The following is a 22458-nucleotide window of genomic DNA, read 5'->3' as shown; positions in this document are numbered from 1 at the left end:
CTCTTCTATGAAAGAGCGTTCAGGTTATCATAAGAAAGATTAGCATGCATGAAAAGAAGAACAGCTGTTTGCTTTGCCACTGGCTTCCCAAAGAGCTGTTGGTGACTTAGTGATAAAACCTAAGTGCCCTTTATTTCATAACCAGTGATTTCCCCCAAGGCTTAGACTCAGGGAAAAGTTAAACCTTAAGCTTAGTTGCTACAAATGTTCAATAGATCTGAGGCCAAATTATTCCATGAGATTCAACTCTTGAGACTTTCATTTAAGTAGTTTACACTCAGTGACCTCAAGAGAACAAAGAGGGTAACAATGGTTTGCCACTGAAATTTTTCTAGACACAGACATATTAAGAGCTAATGTGATGATTGGCATATTTATTGTCATTTGTATTACTGAATTTGTAATTATTTATTAATGATTAAGTTATAAAAATTACTACTTTTGACAAATATACTTAGGATGCCAAATCCTATACTCTTGAGTATTGGAGTATTGAATATTGGAGAATCTTGGTGTTTTAGATGACTCACTACTAGCAATTTTCTGTTTGTTTCCAAGTCCTGAAAAACTGAAAAATTCAAAAGAGAAGATGGGGATGAAACTGTAAGCAAGGCATGATAGCAGAGCTAAACTTGATCAGGGAACAAAAAATTTTCCTAGCATCTCTCTCTCCACCTGAGCAGACTCATTCCGCCACTCACTCGTAGCCACCTCAGAAGCATGTCACACAGAGGTGGAACCTTTGGAAGCAGAAGGCTGGGGCAGGGAGGCAAGCATCGATTCTCCAGTTCACAAATGAGTTGCATAGCATCTCCTGGGGGAGATGTGCAGGAAAGGTGTGAAGGAGAATGGAAACACGTGTGACTGCTTCTAGAAAAGTGTAAATAGGAGTGGGTACGACAAGAATGGCTTTCTCTTTAAGGACAAAGTAGGAAGTATGTTTAGACAGGGAAATGAATTTGTTTCAAATTCAATTTCTCTATCTTTAGAAGTAATCATCACCCCTAGTCATGAAGATCCGCTTTAATCCCAAATTATTTCCTTGTATCACACTTGTCATGTCCATAAATTAAACATAACTTTAAACATGGAGAGTGTTTTCACAAAATTTAAATAAGATACAATATTTCACTCAATATGTTATTTTAACATTTTATAAATATTGATACAAAGCAATGTAGGTAATGAATATTAATATTATATAATATTTTACTGTATGGCTATTCCATATGCCCATTAATAGGCATGTGGGAGTTTTACTAAGTGTTGTGATAAGTGTTCTTAATATAATATTTCTACTTGTGTGTGAGAGACTGCCAGGAGATTTGTTTTCTTATTCTAGAGGAGAACTGTTGGTGCAAAGATAAAGAGCTTGCATTGTCTCTTCTAGAATATATTAATATTGACAGAATTGCTCTCGAATGCAATGATGCCAGTTGATCTTCTCTCCAAAGGATGTGAATTTCCATTTCCTCAGTTTCTTACTTCAGGGTAAACAAGGTCACTTCCATGTTATAAGCATCATTGGACAGAGAGATCAGCTTTGTAGACATGCTAATTTCAATCTGTAAGAAGAAACAGATAATTGAGTATTTGAGTATGTCCAGTTATGCCTGCCTCCCTCCCTCTCTCTCTCCCTCCTTCCCTTCCTCCCTCCCTCCTTCTGTCCTTCCTTCTCTTCCTCTCTCTCTTCCTGCCTCTCTCCCTCCTTTCCTCCCTCCCTCCTTCCCTTCCTTTTTTTTATTTTTAAGTGGGTGAGAGGGTGTGATGTCAACAACATAGAAGCTGAGAGTCCAGTGAAAGGGATACAGCAGACTTGTTTATTTAGCAATGGGGAAAAACTTATATACCCTCCTAGAACTCAGATATTCTGATCCATTGACATCACATGGTTGCCCCTCATTGGCTAGGCATGATCAGGACCTCTGACAACACCCAGCAGACTCCATGTTGGCTCCTTTCGGTGTGGTAGTCCTTAACTTTCTACATATCCACCCTTTTTTTTTTTATTTATTACTTGGGCACTCAGTGGGAGCCAGAGTTCTTTCTTCAGGCCTTGCTGACCCTGCCTCAAGAGGGCTCAGCAACTGAACTGTGCCTGTCTTACATTGGCATGCCAAACAAGCTCTTACCCATCATTGACTACTAACCCTTGATGAGCATTCATTCCTGGAGAGTTGCCAGGGTGGGGGGACAAAGTAGTAGCCTTTTGAATTTCAGATAACTAGGTGTACATAACCTCCTGGGGATGATTGAAAGAAGGCTTCTTAAGAGCTACTAACATGCAAGAGTCTTTTTAGTGGATGTCCACTGCTGTTGATCTGCTGCAGGAAATATTTAAAGAGAGTAAAGAGTAACAATATTACCCTGTCAATTAATGTATATGTGAGCATCCAAGAGGGATAAAATAATAGCCTTTTTATATTATGTCAAACTTTTTCAAAAAATGAAGAGTCAAAGACCATAACCTCTGCCCATAATGCAGTTTGTTGGGGGGGGGGGGCAATGAGAGCAAATAAAGGAAGTAGATACATTATCCATCCTGGGTTTTTCCCTTCTTGGTGGAAGCAGGCTGATAGGTGTACATCTCTTACCAGGACCCATATTGGTGTTGTGGCAGTCTGAGGAAAAAATGCAAGCATAACCTCTCCCATAGGTTAGTGGGGAGTGGGAGGACTGACAGCTGCCACTGGAGGGAGATATGATAGCTCCATCTCACCAGAGGCAGGGGTGCGTTCTTTGGCAGAGATTTCCAGTACTTGTAAGCTGGGCTGAGCGCCTTGTCATCAAAACTGCGAAAGTTCATATGGAAGAGGACCTCTGTTAAGGCCAGGTGAGGATCTTTCCTAGCCTCTGGCTAGATAGTCCTGGCCAGCAACTCCTTAAGAGCTCTGCTGGTCCTTTCCACAATGGCTTTGTGGCTCCCCACATTGCAGATTACAGGGGATGCCAGTAGTATGGGAAACCTTCCAGGACTCCAGAAAGTCATTGAATTGTTGAGAGGCATAGACGGGGTCATTATAGTCTTAAGTGCCCAAGGTATGCCCATAACTACCATGGCTGACTTAAGGGCCTTGATAGCATTGACAACTTTGTCCCCAGAAAGGGTGAGGGCATAACAAAGGAAGAACAGGTATCTATTATCACATGCACATATTTAAGATTGCAAAAGGGAGCACAGTGCATACATACTGGACACAGTTGTAGCCGTGTCTGAGGAGCTAGGTGGAAAGGGGCTAAATTATTCTCACTTTTAGGTGTGGTCGTAAAAATGGACTTAAACATGGGAGAAGCACAAGCTGGGCCAGAGGTGGCAAAGGAGGAAGAGTTGGCAGGTGGATTCTGCATCCTGAACAGCATGCCAGACTTCTGGGTGGGGGAGAAATCTGTGGCTGGGGTGCTGACAGGCTGCTCAGCCTGAGGGGCTCCAGGAATTTGGTGTCAGTGAATGGTGTTGCAGATGAAGAAGAGTCTGTCCCAAGAAGGCAGCTGTAGATTAGAGTCTGAGGAGGTGCTGGCCGACACCAACAATATGTCAGCAATTATAACATCACCAGCCAACATCACATCTCTCCAGATTTCTACTGGATCAGCTCCTTTGCTGATCTTCTCAAAACCCTCCTTGGCAATAGAACATGCTAGAACAGTAGCAGTGGTAGTGTCATCCCCAGCCTCTTCATTTGTGTTGTTGGCAACATCTCGAACAAGTTTAGCTCCAATATTTTTGTATTTATCCTTTAAATCAATTGACTTTGCAACAGTGATGATCCCATCTTTTGTTACTTTGGGACTTCCCTAACTCTGCTCGATAATCACTGTTCTTCCATTTGGCCCCATTGGTGGGTCAGGCTCGCCCAGGTGGCTGCCCAGGGGAGTCCAGGCCTCTAAGCAGTTTGCAGGGCTCACAAATGTTGTAGTTGATTGCTAACTTGGCCAGATGTGGGGCAAAGCAGCGAGCACGGGCCAAAGTTGGTGGTGAGAGTCATGCATGATTGATGACAGGCCCTCAGCCCCAGAGTTTGCAACTGAGGCCTCACCAGGCCACACTCGGGCCCCACAGCAACCAGACCAATACAGGGGCCATGAGCATGAGGCTGAGCAGTGCTAACTCCGCAGCAGCTGCAGGCTTGGCCCGGACCTCCTATACACCCAATGGGTCCACCATTGCTCAGCTCTGCCAGTCGCTCCAAGAGTACCATGACGTAAGTGTAGCTTCCCATAGCAGGAATGGAGCTGCCTGGAAAGGAGCACATGCAGTCTTAACTGTGGCCGCACTCCGCAGCAGGCCCCTTGCGGCCTGAACTGTCTGTCTCTCCTTCATCGGTCGTAGAGAGATCAGACGTAGAAGGGGTGGAGGTGAAGCTTAGGTTACCCATTTTGTAGACGGAGACAATAGTTAATAGGGTGGGAGATTGTGTAACAGAAAAAGTGTGCACCCCTCGCGGTCCTAAGTTCCTTGCTTGTGCTCCGTCTCCTACTCATGATTTGGACCTTGAGATTTCAGTCTGGTGCTCCAATGTGGGTCTTTGTCTCTGTCTCCTTTCATTGCCTAAATGTTTTTCTTTGGGTTCACCTTCTTAATTAGCTTCTCTAGGACCACGCATAATAGGCTCAACGTCCCCTATTCATGGCTAGAAACCAAATATGAGTGAGTACATCCCATGTTCCTCTTTTTGGGTCTGGCTCACCTCACAAGGAACTTAGGACTGCGAGGGGTGCACCCACACACTGAGACAATGGGGATGTTCTATCAGGAACTCACCAAGGCCAGCTGGCCTGGGTCTGAAAAAGCATGGGATAAAACGGGACTTGCTGAACATAATGGACAATGAGGACTACTGAGAACTCAAGAACAATGGCAATGGGTTTTTGATCCTACTGCACGTACTGGCTTTGTGGGAGCCTAGGCAATTTGGATGCTCACCTTACTAGACCTGGATGGAGGTGGGTGGTCCTTGGACTTCCCACAGGGCAGGGAACCCGGATTACTCTTAGGGATGATGAGGGAGGGGGACTTAATGGGGGAGGGGGAGGGAAATTGGAGGTGGTGGCGGGGAGAAGGCAGAAATCTTTAATAAATAAATAAACAATAAAAAGAAAAAAAGAAAAAGAAAAAGTGTGCCTTCTTAACTGGGCAAGTAGATAATCCTGCAGACAACACAAAAGAAGGAAAGGATGGGGTTCCAATGCTTACCTGCTGAAGGAACTAAGAACACACATGGAAAGACCTTTGCATCATAAATAGATCATCTTAGGGCACTGTCCAGCACCATAAGTGAGGACAGGGAGACAACTAGAACCTGTTCCGGGCAAAATCCAAAAATTTACAGCCATAAGAAAAAAAAAGACTCTGACCAGGCAAGCTCAAAATCTATGACAGATGTCCCTCTTATGGGTGCCAGATATTGCTGGGCCCTAACTTCTTCCTCAGGGGAGGGGATGAGAAGGAGCGACATCAATAACATAGTCGCCAGGAGTCTGGTGAAGGGAATACGGCAGACTCGTTTATTTAGCAATGGAGAGAAACTTATATACCCTCCCAGCACTGAGCCATTCTGATCCATTGACATCACATGGCTGCCCCTCATTGGCTAGGCTTCTGATAGTGACAGGCAGACTCCATTGGCTCCTCTTGGCTTGGTAGGCTTTAACTTCTCACTCCTGCCTACCTTTGCCTCTCTAATGCTGGGATTAAAGAAGTGAGCCACTACATCTAACTAGTTCTCCCTATATTTACTAATCCAATAAACCACTCCTCTAGTGTGTTGATTAATTTGTTAATTTGCCTGGATTAATGGGTTCCCAGAATGCATAATATCTCAGTGTGTCTGTGAGAGCATTTTTGGAAGATACTAGCATTTGAATGGCAGACTGAGTAAAATGTCTCCCTTACTTATGTGTGTGGGCCCTAGAGTCCTTGGGGGACTTAACTGCCTCATTCAGCTGAAGTATATTTTCCCATGCTCTCAAATAGAAGTCTCTGCATCACAGGCTTTTTTGGCTTTTAGAACTTCAGACACGGGCTCAATTGTGTCATGGAATTTCCTGAGTCTTCAGGGTGCACACGTCATACAGTGGGAGTTTTTAGCCTTCTTAGCTACATGAGTCAAACCCCATAATAAATCTCATTTGATATTCGCATGTATCCTGCTGATTATGTTCTTCTGGAGAAGCCTGAGTTAGACTATCAAAGGATGTGAATTAAGAAGAAGGCCTTGGAATAACACACCTTCTTCCTCATAATCCAGCAGACATCTTCTGCCTGTTGGTCTTTGTCTTTCCCCAGGGCTGTTCTTGGCCATATTGATATCTCTCGTGCTAGTACCTTTGTCTTACTCTGAATATAGAACATATTGAAGTTCTCCTTTTGGCCTCCCTCAATCTTGCATTTGTTTTCTTTCTTTTTTTCCCATCTCGGTTGTTTTGCTCTGTTCTGGTAACTCCATCCGCTCTGTTGTACAGTCCATTAACTTTCTCTTCCATAATAACCCATGCATAGAATTTTTATCACAGTGGCAGGTGTTGTCTTGAAGTTATTTAGAGATTGGGCAAAGTATCAGCTATCAACCCTAACAATGGTGATTAGCTTCACCATATGAGCTCTAGGTAGATACACAGGTATCCAGATTCTTGGACTATATTGTCTTCTGGTTTTATAAAACAGGTGATATTATCCTGTTCCTGTTTACAGCCAAAGAGACAAACATGGGAAGAAGTGATAAATGTTCCTAGTTCATAAAGAGGAGTACTATTCTTTGCTTCCAACTTTTCTAGAACTCTGTCTTCTTCAACCTTTATTTTTCCAGGTGGTGACTGTTTATTCATGATTATAAACATTATTCACAGTTTACTTTCTTGGCCTCTAAGTACCTGCTGCCCAATCTAAGATGTGATTTTGGCAGCCACAGTCAGTTCTCTTTGGGTAATTACACTCACAGGTGTTTTCCTCCTGTACATATTTTCTTGTACCTGCCAAAAAATACTCTCTAATTCAAGAGATTGTAACTCCCATCCTCTATCCTCAAATTGTCATATGGTAACCTGCATAGATAAAGTGCTTACTGCATGTTTATTAGCCAAATATGTATAAGGTGTGGACCGGAATTAAAATCAGAAATTCATCCTTTAAAAAGGGACTTGTGTTAGATTATGTAAAAAGTTGAAGGCCAAACAATGGTAAAATAAATTCAGTTTAGGATAGTAAAAACAAGGGCTTGAAAATACACCAATCTCAGTTTAAATCTCTATTTTATACTGATAAACTCTATCAAAGTAAATTGTTAAACTTTCTGAATTGAGCTTTCTTATCTTTAAAGTGAGATTACTAGAGACAACTCTGAGAGTTATCCTACAATAAAGAAAATGTTAGTATTTGTAGAAAATCCAACCCATTTGACTTGTGGGAAGTGGTTCAACTTTCATTATTGTGTCTTCTATCCTAAACATTTTTATACATTCCCCAAAGATACTTGAAGAAAATGTGTGTACTATCCAGAGAGATTTCCACCAAAACTCTGATTTTTTTGGTATAACACTTCAGCTCAATGAACCATTGCACCAATGGAACAATATATATTACATAGTCTGTATCCTATATTTAATTTTAATTTTAAAAATTTATATCATAATGAAAAAAAATATTGCCCCAAATTCCTCCTGATTGGCATTCAGAATAGACTATTGTTGCACTTTGGGGGAAAGAAATTGTTTGCTGAATAACACAACTGTTGTTTCTACTTTTCTTCAAGCATTATAAAAATAAATACTTTAAGAACAATGGCAATAACAATAGACACACTAATGTAGAAGGGGAAAGTCCATAAACCTTACCCTGAGATAAAGATCTACAGGCTACTAAAGACAGCTGACAGATGGAGAAATAGTTTCTCCAAGAGATGAGTCATTCAATTGATGATCAAATACAAAATGGTCATCTCTGAATTTGTATACACACAAGCAACAAAAGTAGACTCTCTCTCTCTCTCTCTCTCTCTCTCTCTCTCTCTATATATATATATATATATATATATATATATGGGAGAAAAGAGAAGGGGAAGTTTTTAATTATTTAATTATATTTTACTTAAATTAAAAAAAAATAGAATAGAGGGAAGTGATGATGCCAAACCTAGTTGACATAGAATAATTTCTAATTATTTTATATTCAATGACAAGAGGAAAAGCATTGACCTCAGAAATTAAAAACAGAAGTATTAGTCAGTAATCAATCTCTAAAAGTAATAATCGATGCTTTTATCCCTTGTCTCTACCTGAATGCTGCATTGACTGATGTTACTCTTGAATTAGGGGTTTGCATTTTGCTTCAATTGATTTCTCACAATGGAACTGGCATTTCAAATGCTTTCCCAATGCTTTAATGCTTAAGACCATCCAGGACTTTGACTTTACTTCTGAAGGACAGGCATCTTACCATATTGCGTCATTTCAGTGGCAGACAGTTCTAGCCATGTCAGTGACATGATGCATGTATTTTTCATATAAACACTGATGATGCTAATCTTAAGCAGACATACTCTTATACAACTACTCTTTTCAGCCATGTGGCCTATGGTTACATAGGCATTAGAAACCCAGATACACACACACACACACACACACACGAACAAATGAAAAGGAGAATGTCTTTTTCTATTGTATAATCATTCATTATCCTATTTCCATATGTTAAATAATTATTTTTTTTCTAAGGATCTTTTTCAGTGCCACATAAAGTCTCTTTGGGGCTTATGTTCTTAATTAACTGATTTGTGAATTATTACACTGTATAAAATTCAGCAGCATAAATTTTAAGGCTGCCATAAGATTTTATGTCTTTTAGAACAAGGCACATCTTGGGTTTTACTTCTTTCTGAATAATTTGAAAATGCCTTTGGAAATGAAGTCTTAAATACTTTTGTCAAATTTTATAAGAAATACGATTGGAGTATTTTTTAAATGATCTAAAATACATCAAATTGGTGAATAAAATTGTTTCACCTGTTTATTACAGTGAGCTAAATCTCTACATTTTAAGTCTCCTCGATGTTTTAAAAATTGAATAATTTACTTTATACAGATGAAATATATATTTTATTAGATGAATTTTTCAATACATTTATGTGTTTTATTTAATTATTCATTTCTTAGTTTTAGTTCTATTTTTATTTACTGAAAAATTAAACATATCAGTTAATACATTAAAATATGTATGTCTTGAAAATCATCTAAACTTTCATTTTCTTAAAAACTTTATTCTGTATATGTATGGGATGCATGGAAATTATTCTTTGTCACTTATCCTCTCTTATATTCCTTCTACAGCATCAATGCACTCATCCTCCCTAAAGTCCCTTTTATAAGTTCATGTTCTTCTTTACCTTGTTCTGTGATACACTGGGTTTAACCAGACCATTGCCATGAAAGAAGGTGTAGAAGAGAATGTGATAAACAACACTAAAAACATTTGGAAAACTTATATGGAAATATACTGTAGAAGCTATTTTAGCACACACGTGCACAGGAGTTGCTCTATATTAGAAAACAGCCATGCCCTAGTATATACCACAGGGTATCAAAAAGTTCATCTCAGGAACAAGTTACCTCTTTGGGGGTTGTTGGTAATGATGTAAAATAGATCAGCACACTTGATAGGGTAATGCCAATACTCTTGGTTGCTCTCTAGAACCTGATAATAAGAGAACTGATGACTGAATATACCATGTACTTGAGCCATAGTACATAGATAAGTCAGGCTGGTACTCCTTATAGGCTTCATTCCCACTAGGGCTAGCTTTTGTTTGCTGTGAACTCTGTGAGTCAGAAAAATAACTATCCTGGAAAGACATTTCCACTGGTGAAATAATGGCACCAACAACATAGGAGTAACCATTCTCTAATTAGATTTAAATCCCATTTCCAAAAAAAAAAAAAAAAAAACAGTTCATAAAAACCTCTGGCCTAGGTCATAGGCATAGGGGAGAACATACAGTTTTCCTGATAAAGAGATACGGCCTTAAGTGGATACTTAATAACTAACATTATTATACTTATAATTTAGTACACCTCTCAACATTCATCTGGGGAGTTTTTGTTTCTCATTCGATTGTAATTAACACAGAGACCCAAAACTGGCCAGGATTAAGAGAATAAGACACAAAATGAGACATATTCATCACAAACTCTCTTTGCAAGGCTTTGGGATCATTGGTGATGAGTGAACTAAGACATTTCAGTTCGTCACCGACATTTAGAAAATTCCACTTTGTATATTTATGTCTAGAACCTTTTCTATATCATCTTTATAAATTTAACATTGGATTTGGAGGAGTTATGTGGTAAGTAAAAATCTGTTTGAATTATATTACAGTATAATAATGCATAATAGCAAATTACAATATAAAAGTTAAAATTTGTTGCTTGATTTCTTGTATATTAACTATGATCATGTTCATTTTACATTATAGCTAATGTTTTCATAAAGAGAAATGTAGCTAGTGCCATTCCCACCTTAATAAAACATTAAAAATGGTATACACTAAATTAAGCATTTCGTCCAAGGTAACATCTTTAATAAATGGGGAAGTCATGACTTTAAACAGACAAATTTGCCTTCAGACTATAATGTGTGCCTTAGTGTTTCATTTTTGGATTCTGTGGGTTGTATCCAGGATGTCATACAGACTGAGCACTCATTGTAGCAGAGATCCCCAGCTCTGCCCACTGGAGTGAGGGTTCTTCAGGCAGGGTATTACTGTGCCTTTATAAGAAACTAATCCAATCAGTCAATCAAATGTTCTCCAGAGAAAGAGGTACCAGACCAGAGCTCTTATGTAGTCATTTTCCCCCAAATTCATTCCTTTCTTGATGGAAGAAAAAGGGTCACAAGATGAAGGAAACTTCTTGCATATTTTTGCATTTTTCCTGATTATCTCATTTCAAAATTCTTCTTCTATTTTATTCTAAGTAGCCTTACACCAAAGAGGCAGATCACCTCTAATTTTGAATATTTTTTCCAGTAGCCCACAGCATAAAAGAATACTCTATTACAGCATTTCTACCAAAGATTTTTAAAGAGCCTATTTTCTCAGGATTTTTGTTTTGTTTAAAATTTCTGTGACCTTATTGTTCTAGCCAGAACTTCAAGAACTATATTGGATATGGAGAGGGTAGAAAACTTGTCTTGTTCCTGATTTTAGTGGAATCACTTTGAGTTTCCATTTAATTTGATGTTGGCAGTCAACTTGCTGTATATTGTTTTTAGTATGTTTAGATATGTTCCTTGTGTCCCTGATCTCTTCAAGACCTTTATGATGAAGAAGTGTTGGATTTTGTTGAATGTTTTTCAGCATCTAATGAGACTATCATATGGTTTTTTTATCCATTCAATTTCTTTTTATGGTGGGTTACATTGATAGATTTTTTTATGTTGAACCATCCCTGCATCTCTGGGATGAAACCAAATTGATCATGGTGGATGATTTTTTGATGTGTTCTTAGATTTGGTTTGCCAGTATTTTATTGACTATTTTTGCATCTATGTTTATTTGCAAATGATATGATAGTGTGCATAAATGACTCCAAAACTTTACTAGAGAATTCCTACAGCTGATAAGTACCTTCAATGTGGCAGGATACAAGATTGACTAAAAAGAAAAGTATCCCACCTATATAGAAATGATAAAGAAGCCAAGAAAGAAATTAGAGAAGCATCACCCTTCACAATAGCCAAAAATAACATAAAATACATTGGGTTAACAATAACCAAAGAAGTGAAAGTCTTGTTTAACAGTAACATTAAGTCTTTGAAGAAAGAAATAGAAGAAGATACCAGAAAATGGAAAGATCTCCCATGTTCTTGGATAGGTAGGATCAACATAATAAAAATGGCAATCTTAGCAAAAGAAATCTATAGATTCAATACAATCCCGATAAAAATCCCAACATAAATCTTCACAGACCTTAAAAGAACAATATTTAACCCCATATAGAAAAACAAAAAATCCAGGATTGCCAAAACAGTCCTGTACAATAAAGGAACTTCCAGCATCCCCATCCCTGATATCAAGCTCTATTATAGAATTACAGTAATGAAAACAGCTTGATATTTGCATAAAAACAGACAGGTTCACCAAAGGAATCAAATTGAAGACCTGGATATTAAGGCATACAGCTATGAACACCTGATTTTTGACAAAGAAACTAAAATTATACAATGGGAAAAAAAGCATATTCCACAAATGGTGCTAGCATAACTGGATATCATTATGTAGAAGAATGAAAATGGATCCATATCTATTCCAATGCACAAAACTCAAATCCAGATGGATTAAAGACATCAGCATAAATCCAGGCAAACAGAACCTGATAGAAGAGAAAGTACGAAGTAGCCTTCAAAGCACGGGCACATGAGACCACTTCCTAAACATAACACCAGAAGCACAGACACTGAGAACAACAATAAATACATGGAATCTCCTGAAACTGAGAAGCTCCTGTAAAGCAAAGAATACAGTCAATAAGACAAAAAGGCAGCCTGCTGAATGGGAAAAGATCTTCACTGACCCCACATTAGACAAAGGACTGTACTCCAAAATATATAAAGAACTTAAGAAATTAGACATTGAAATTCCAAATCCAATTAAAAAATGGGGTACAGGAAAAAGCAGAAAATTCTCAACAGAAGAATCTCAAATGATCTAAAGAGACTTAAGGAAATCTTCAACATCCTTAGCCATCAGGGAAATGCATATCAAAAACAACTCTGAGATACTTACACCAGTTAGAATGGCTAAAATCAAAAGCACCAATAATAGTTTATGTTGGAGTGAATGTGAAGTAAAGGCAACACTCATCCATTGCTGGTAGAATTGCAAACTTGTACAACCACTCTGGAAACCAATATGGTGTTTTCTTAGAAAATTGAGAATCAACCTACCTCAAGACCCAGCAATACCACTCTTGGACATACACCCAAAAGATACTCAATCAAAACTATGTTTATAGCAGCACTATTTGTAATAGCCAGAAACTGGAAGCAACCTAGATGCTCCTCAACTGAAGAATGGATAAAGAAAATATGGCACATCTATATATTGGAGTACTACTGAGTGAAAATAAAAAAAAAACACTTGAAATTTGCATGCAAATGAATGAAACTAGAAAAAAAAAACATCTTGAGTGAGGTAACCCAGATACAGAAAGATGAACATGGTATGTACTCATAAGTGGATTCTAGCTATAAAGCAAAGGCTATGGAGCCTATAGTTCATGATCTTAGAGAAGCTAAGTAACAAGGTAAACCCTAAGAAAAACATACATAGATCCACTTGGAAAGGGGAAATAGACAAGACTGCCTAACAAAATTGGGAGCATGAAGGTCAGGGGAGAAGAGAGGGTAGGAGGGTGAGGAGAACTTGAGGGAACAGGATAGTTGAGATTGGAGGAAGGACAGGGATGAGAACAAGGAAAGATGTATCTTGATTGAGGTATCCATTACAGGATTAGCAATAAATCTGTCACTAGAGAAATTCCCAGGAATCCATAAGGATGACCCCATCAAAGACTCTAAGCAGTAGAGGAGAGGGTGCCTGAAGTGGCTTTTTCCATTAAGATATTGATGAATATCTTAAATTTCACCATAGAACCTTCATTCAACCACTGATGGAAACAGAGGCAGAAACCTACAGTGGAACACTGACTGAGCTCCCAAAGTCCAGTTGAAGAGTGGGAGGAGTGAGAATATGAGCAAAGAGGTCAAGACTGTGATGGGGACACCCACTGAAACAGTTTGCCTAAGCTAATGTGAGGTCACCAACTCAAACTGGACAAGGAAGGAACCAGCAAAGGTCCAAACTAGACCCTCTTTATATGGGTGACAGTTGTATGGCTGGGGCAGACTACAGGGCCACTGGCAGTGGCTCCAGAACTTACCACTACTGCTTGTACTGGCTTTTAGGAAACTGATTCTCTTTGGTTGTTTTCTTGCTCAACCTTGATATAGTAGGGGGGGCCTTGGACCTTCCCCAAAGCAATGTGACTTACCTTCTCTAAGAAATGAATGGGGGTGGGGGCAGGGATGGGAGGAAGGAATGGGAGAAGGGGAGGGAGCGGGAACTGGGATTGGTATGTAAAATGAAGAAGGGTAGTTTGTTTTCTTTTTTAAAAAAAGAAAAATAAAATGAATTTTAAAAAAAGTTAGTGAACCAAGTACCCAGAAAGAGGCAACAACTTCAACCTTTGCAGTAGCTGATTATAACTTTGAAGATTAGAAAGTTTGGGGTGTTTCAAGTCTAGAGTCAAATTATCTCTGGCCATCTTTATTCCTCTTCTTTCCTGTAACCTGACCTAACAACTTCATGACCGTCGAATAAATAATTTGGAATGTACAAACACTGGTTTTCCACGCAATGGACTAAAAAGCCAAGAATATTGCCAGACAGCATCTGAGGTCTCCTATAGTGCTTCTCTTCTTTGCTTCAACTTACCTACTTAATGTTTCCATCAATGTACTTAAAAGCTTCCTTGATTTAAGACTTTCTTTGCTCTTTTCCTAGAAACCTTCATCAAACTGATACCACATGTAAGTTCTGTTCCTGGGCATGGACAATCATATTTGGCCCCAGAATGAGCTGTCTCTGATTCTTTTTGAAGTGAGAGTTGTTTTTATGCAAACCTTGTTGCTTCAGTATTTTATCCACCTATATAGGGAGGTGACTTTATTCACATGTATAGTGAATGATCAACAAGCAATATTCATGACATGTAAAATGAATAGGCTTTCTTTAATGATATTACCAACATGAGCCTGTGAGTGTAAAATTGGTGTGTTTTATCCAAATATTTTTATTGTAATCATTATCCTCTTGTTCATGATCACTCAGTTCTTCTCAACTCTGACCACTAAATACTAAATTGTATTCTCTGGGCTGATTCTTTTAGCTTCTAAATAGTTTGAGATTAATTCATGGCCAGAGTGTATTTCACTATATGTAATGTTTTTAAGACATTATAGAGCTTTGTTATCATTTCCACTTTATATTCAGGATTGAGGTGAAAAACTCAATATTACAATGCACTTAAATTTATCATAATAGTTTGTGCTGTTTCCTGTGATACAAACTGGCTAATAGGTTTATTAAACAGCTCATTTGTGCTTCACAGAGTACACCTTCATAGTTTGTTTCTCAATATATCAGAAGTGGTGAAAGCACCATAACTTTTATTTTGAAACTATGATGGATGCCATAGATTCAGCAAAGGATCTTGCTTTATCTGGGAGCCCAGCAATGATCCTTGCTACAAGTGTAGGTGAGACAAATGCTAAATTCCTTGTATATCTGTAGCGTAATCATCACGAAACTTCTATACTTGCAAATAAAACTAGAACCACCTCATTCAGAACATGGAGTTATGTCTGTCTCTCCAGTATTTCAAGGAATTGTCTCCAGAGCAATAGCAGCAGCAGTCGCATGAAATACTAGATGTTGCTAAAAATGGACTCTCTGGTCCCATCAGACTTACTTAAGCCAAAACTTTGGAAGCTTGTTCTCTAACCTCAGTTTAGGTTTGAATCTCTACTCCAAGTGGTTTTGACATCCTATATGATCCAACCATTCCTCTACTCAATAACTAAATCATTTTCATTATGAACATAATTCCAATCTTGTTCAACACCAACATGGTCAGACCTTTCTTCCAGTCATTAGGTTAAGTCCTGACTAATTTAACTCAGTCTTGTGTATTTACCTTTGCCAGTGATTGGTCTGGGAGAGAGCGATTTTACCATCCTATACCACCTACTCATTTCATTCTGCATTAATCTAGATTTCTGATCCCTAGAATTGCAGCTTGGAAACTCCAGTTCAAAAGGGAAGTTGAGAGAAATGCAGAAACATCGGCTTGTTTGGTGCATAGACTAGAACCCCTGGATAAGTTATTACATCTCGTGGTTTATACCACAGCTAGCCAGGTGTGAAAGCTTGGCATTTCAACAGACACCACACCAGGTAGACTGACTTAGAAAGGTATTACCAGGTTAGATCACTTAAACTCATAAGTATTATGAGGAATGCAACCATCAAGATGTGAAGATTAATTTTAATATCCAATTCCCACATTTTTGTAGTTATGCCTCAGATACAAGTAGTGGCAGCTAAGACAAAGCAGACAGTAAATTTGTGATGGTGTTAAGGGACTGGAGAAGAGCCAGGCCATTCTTGTGAGTGGATATACAATTCTCCGCTGAGCCGAATGGGTTGACAGAAGCCTTTGAGCAAGGGAACAAATGAACCGACATACTGAGGAGTAGGTAATTTGTAAGTGCTAGTGAAGAATTGGGGTTTCAAAAGAAAATGGAAAGTAATGGAAGATTTTTTATTTATTTATTATGTGTACAATATTCTGTCTATATGTATGCCTGAAGAGGCCACCAGATCTCATTACAGATGGTTGTGAGCCACCATGTGGTTGCTGGGAATTGAACTCAGGACCTTTGGAGGAGCAGGCAATGCTCTTAACCACTGAGCCATTTCTCCAGCCCCGTAATGGAAGATTTTTAAACAGGAAGTAACATATACGATATGGGGAAAACATCACCATAGTGTTGAGGGATTGGAAAAGATAAACGTTAGTGTCTTAATTTATACTAACTAAATTGAATTTTAGCGAGCCTCTAACACCATCTGTTTAGGGCTTGGCTAGGGAGACTCAGGAAAATCTGTGTATAGGCATATATATATATATATATATATATATATATATATATATATAAAGTTTATCACATCAGCATTGCAAATACGCACAGCTGGACAAACAGGAAGAATCCAGAGAGGAGTCTGAATCAGGCATATGGCTTCTCTATTCTTCATTCCTGGGTGAGGCCACATAGATCACATTCTCTCAAAGTACGAAAAATACTGCACATTCCATGAGCTGTCTTCTCCATAGAAGATTATCAGAGGGAAGCCACATAGACATTCTCCGCTTAGCAACCAGCAAAATGCCGTGTTCCCATCATAAAATCTTTGCATGGAGAATTCTTTGTGCACAGCTACCTTGGCAGTTAGAGAAAGCTTTGGAAGCCAAGCCAAGAGTTAGACAAGAGCCCAATCTTAAAATCAGAACTTTCTAAAGAAAGCATTCTGGGTCTGTTTTGTTAACTGTTTTCTGAGAAGTAGATTGCCTTCTGAAAAGGTAAAGCTAGCCATGAATATTCTTATTTAAAATATATATTTAGATGATAAAAATATATCAGATGTGTTCTGTAATGGTTTCAGGCTGATAGTAACCAGAGTCTATAGCTACAAAGCTCTGAATGCACCTGATTTCCTCTGATATGAGTATAATTGAATTATGACTTGTGTAGTAAGGAAAGAAATAATGAAGCTACAAGATTTTAATATTTTCCTCAGATACTAGGAAAACAATAAACTATAAAAGCAAGATCCTAGACTTTAGCAGATGATAATCACCTTGATATTTTTGAAAATTATCTGGCATTCATGTAGAGAGTTAATGCTTTTTGGCATTTGCATGGGTTTTTTATATAAAAGCTGATGAAAATAGAATATTAATCTGAGGAGTGCATTAACTTGAAAAGACAGCGTTAAAGAATGGAGTTGATAAACTGATGAAAGCCAGTAATATACGCACATTGCCATTATACATATATTATAAACGAATTTAGAATTTTTAGTATAAAATCAAAGTATCAGTTTACACTGAAAGCTAAGAGATAATAGAGTATGAATACTTTAGGTTTATTTTATTTTATTTTATTTTGCTTTTTCAAGTCAGGGTTTCTCTTTAGCTTTGGATCCTCTTCTGGGACTAGCTCTTGTAGACCAGGCTGGCCTCGAACTCACAGAGATCTGCCTGTCTCTGCCTCCCAAGTGCTGGGATTAAAGGTGTGTGCCACCACTGCCCAGCTGAATACCTCAATTTTAAGTTGGAAAATTTTCTGTTTACCTGGGTATCTTGTACCAACTTGTAGGGGTAACAAATACATATAACAAGTAGAATAGATGTTGAAGGGTGGCTGCAAAATTAGACTCTTTGTCAACAGGGATATTTTATCTGGTCACTTATTAGCTTCTGGTTAAGATCACACATCCTTTTATATAAAATAAGGATATGCCTTCTATAATCCCTAGCAAGATCCAGAGCCTTTAAAGGTTCATCAAGACAAAAATACACTTTTTCATATTTAGTGAAAGGAAAGGCTTTTGCTTCTAGGTACTAGCAAGAATCACATGTATGTGGCAACTCACCATCTCTTCATTAACTTTTTAGTTGTATGACATAGACAGAGGTACAACCTGAACAAAAACAGTTAATGTATTTTTATGCACTGGATTGCATAAATAGTCCAAAATGGCTCTCAGGACTTCTTAAATGATGCAACCCAAATGGTAGATGTGTTGCTAGAAGCGGTAGTCCAGTTGAAGTAATGCATGTACAATGGCCCACTTTGCAGAGTCTTGTGAAGTAAATAAAGGATACAGTTTTGTTTCTCTGTCTTTTTCACATGGAAACTAATTAGGATTTTTATGGAAGGGGCAAAAACTTTACCTAAGCTTCCACTCTGCAACGTAGTTGAGAAAAATAGATTGCACCATAAGTAAAAATTACCACGATGAACATCTTCCTCTACTACGTTTCTGGGAGGCTGCACACAGGTAGGGAAAGCAGATGAGACATAGGGACATGGGGAGCTACAGCGGCCAAGCACTGGGGTTGTCTGTCCCTGTTTTTATGTTACTCTCCTCAGGCCATCACATTGAGTCTAAACTATAACTGCCCCTTTGTGCTGCTTTCAATCTTGGTCAGAAAAGGACTTAAAGTGCATTGTGATTGGTACACAGACTCATACTGCTTAAAGTATTAAGAGTAAACAACTATGACTTCTTGACCATACATTAGATATCACTATCACCCACTTTCACTCCCCTCCCCCCAAGACTCGGGGAACGACAAGGAATATGAAGAAGGCAGAGAGAAGTCAAGAACTTTAGCATGGAAAGGGTGCTGTGGTGTGCTATACTCTGGACAGGACATGGCTGCTGCACACTGGAACCCACAGCGGATATGGTTTCCCACACAAGATCAAGTCAGCTAAACACTTCAGCATTCATGAACTAAGGGTTACCAAAGCCCTGCTCCTAGCTAAGGAGCCACTAGCAGTTGATGGCTTCTGGGTAAGGAGAGTCATTCTTTGGTCAGTGACAGGTAGAGGGCCCTCGCCCCAGTGAATGTTTCCATACTCATGTGCCCATTGTTAGCATTCATTTGACTCAGTGAACCAAACAAAACAAGAAAGAACTACTGCTATGCCATATTTTGCCACTATGAAAACTACAACCCAAAAGGGTAAAGTAGAAAGTTTAGGTAACATGGCCTTCTGTGGCAAAATTACCACATACTAAAGCATATTCTGGTCTACTGCTTAATCTTTTGTTCACACTGGTGGTTGAGTATGGACATATACTTTTATTTAATAAAAAATGACCATGAGGGGCTGGAGGGATGCTCAATGATAAGAGTGTGTGCTTCTCTTGCAGAGGATGTTGGTTCTTAGCATCAAGGCCAGGTGGTTCACAACTGTCTGTAACTCTAGCTCCAAGGGATCTGATAATTTCCTCTAGCACTCCTGGGCACCTGCTCCTATGCACATATCTGCAACACAAGTCTAGTTACAAGTAAAGTAAAATCTAATAACTACAAATAAAAGATGAAAATCAAAATGATGCTTCAGAATATTCGAGGAAATGGGAAATTATGAGTCTCAGTCCAGGCATTACCACTTTGGGCTTAAGCCAGGTAAAGACATTCTTTCAGTACATTCTATGCTGCTTCACTTTTCTCTCCTTTATTGCACAGTTATTCATGAGATATTTATCCTCAAGACTGCTCATATCCCTAGCTCTGTTTTATGACCATTTTACAATTACCTGGAGTATACTTGACAATGCTGTAGGAAAAATACTGCTTCCTTTTCAGTTCATTCAAAACTAAGTTCATTCAAAACAATGGATCTTTCTACATTCTGGCATCTCAGATTTTCAATTGAATTGCTTTTCTTTGAACTCAAACTACTTAGTGTCTTCTGTGATATTCAAATATGTCCATTAAAGTGTATCCAACTATGGATGCCAGAAGATTGAGGCAACAGGAGGCTGTAAAGAACCTAATCCAACTATCAAGGATGTTAGTCCTTTGATAAGCAATGTGACCACCTGAGTCCTGGTTAAAAATAGGCTGGAAATAAAAGATCAAGAATCTGAGCTTCCAAATAACAGTGGTCAAGTATGAAATGCGCGACTGGTTCATGCTTTGATTCCTATTGTCTTGGGCCCTTGCAGAGCCTGTATATTTTCCTGAGTACTCTCTGTTTGAGTAGACCTGATGCTTTGGGAGGACGGGGGTCATGTGAAGCCTTGATATGGACAAAATCCAGCACTGAAAGTTATTTTATCTCAACACTGCACCCCTGTTTGAGAAGGAGAGATTCCTAGTATGGAATGAGATGAACCACTGTGTGTTGGTAGTGAAGTAAGAGCTTATGGATCCCTGGGGAAGAGAGCAGTGATGCTTATAATTGACCTTTGACATTCTTCAGGCAGTGCACAAGCTAGTAACACACTCAGTGGAAGAATATGGGATTGATTTATAAGCCTAACAATCACTTTACACTAAACACGTCTATGGGAATTTAGCCTAATTCTGTCCCCAGATAGATAAATCATATCAAATTTGCATAGAGATCCCCAAAATTTAGGAAGATTTCCACTTTGTATTAGGGGAACTCAAGACTAATATGCCCTGTGATGGTTTCACAATAGCTAAAGAAACATTTTCAGAAGAATTTACCTTTTAAAACTGATTTTGGCAGAAATAGGGATTCAAACCAGCCTTAGAATAACAGATATCAGTTTCATTAAATTTTTTAAACAATAGTCTTTTTAGTCCTGTTAACAGAAACTTTGTCGTTAAAGATTGTCTTCATGTCATGACTGGTCTTCTGAATGGAAACATGCTGCGTGGCTCCCACAGGCTCAGTCCTGTTTTATCTGTTTTGTCTGAAATATCTGAAGTTTCTTTACACTTTGAAGATCCAAGGGATGGGATACTCATTGTGTTTCAAGATTATCGCTGACTTTGAAAATTATTTACAGAGATGTGTCAAAAACTGATAGAACCATATGCATATCTTAAGTAAAGATTCTCCTTGAGACACTCTTGTATCCTACTATATATCAAGTTACAAAACTATAAGACAAATATCACAACTGTGATTTTCTACTCTTAAGCATGTTATTTGCAATGCAAATTTTCTTGGGTAGCTTGGTTAGTATGTCAATAGCAATGAATTTTTTATTGCTTTTATTTGTTAATATTTATTATTTTTTGTTGTTTATTTTACTAATTCAGCATCTCATCTTTCCCTGGATGTGCTTGAACTTATGACCTGTGTATCTTCTAAGGCTGACCTGAACCTGTACCAATCCTATTTCTTCTGTTTTACAAGTACCAGGACCACAGGCAACCCCACCCAGATCTTCCCTATTCTTTATTTTCTTGTGTATGTGCATGGTGTGTGCTACCATACCAACCTATTTAATAACTACCCTTGATCTCAGTTTTCCACAGTCACCATATCCAGATAACCACTGATGTTTTTAATCATTTAAGAATACTTTGCTTTCTCTAGAATTTTATACAACTAAATGTTAGCATTCTTTCACTATTATAAATACTTAAGAAAAATCAAGATAAAAGGATAATTATAAATTAAGTTCAGCAATACCACTCTTGGGAATATACCCAAGAGATGCCCTATCATACTACAAAAGTATTTGTTCAACTGTGTTCATAGCAGCATTATTTGTAATATCCAGAACCTGGAAACAAACTAGATGCCCTTCAATGGAAGAATGGACGAAGAAAGTGTGGAATATATACATATTAGAGTACTACTCAGCAGTAAAAAACAATGACATCTTGAATTTTGCATGCAAATGGATGGAAATAGAAAACACTATCCTGAGTGAGGTAACCCAGACCCAAAAAGATGAACATGGGATGTACTCACTCACAATTGGTTTCTAGCCATAAAGAAAAAAACATTGAGCCTAAAATTTGTGATCCTAGAGAAGCAAACTAAGAAGGTGAACCCAAAGAAAAACATATAGTTATCTTCCTGGATATTGGAAGTAGACAAGATTGCTGGGCAAAAGTTGGGAACTGGGGGGTGGGGTGGGATGGGGGAAAGGGGAAACTGGGAGAGAAAAGTGAGAAGGGAAGGATGGGGAGAGCTTGGGGGAATGGGATGGTTGGGATAAAGGAAGGGTGGATATGGGAGCAGGGAAGTATATATCTTAATTAAGGGAGCCATTTTAGGGTTGGCAAGAGTCTTGACTCTAGAGGGGTTCCGAGGGGTCCAGAGAGATGTCCCCAGCTAGG

This window comes from Chionomys nivalis, chromosome 2 (genome assembly GCF_950005125.1).
Source record: "Chionomys nivalis chromosome 2, mChiNiv1.1, whole genome shotgun sequence".
In the NCBI taxonomy this organism is placed as follows: domain Eukaryota; kingdom Metazoa; phylum Chordata; class Mammalia; order Rodentia; family Cricetidae; genus Chionomys; species Chionomys nivalis.
This window is presented reverse-complemented; position numbering follows the sequence as displayed.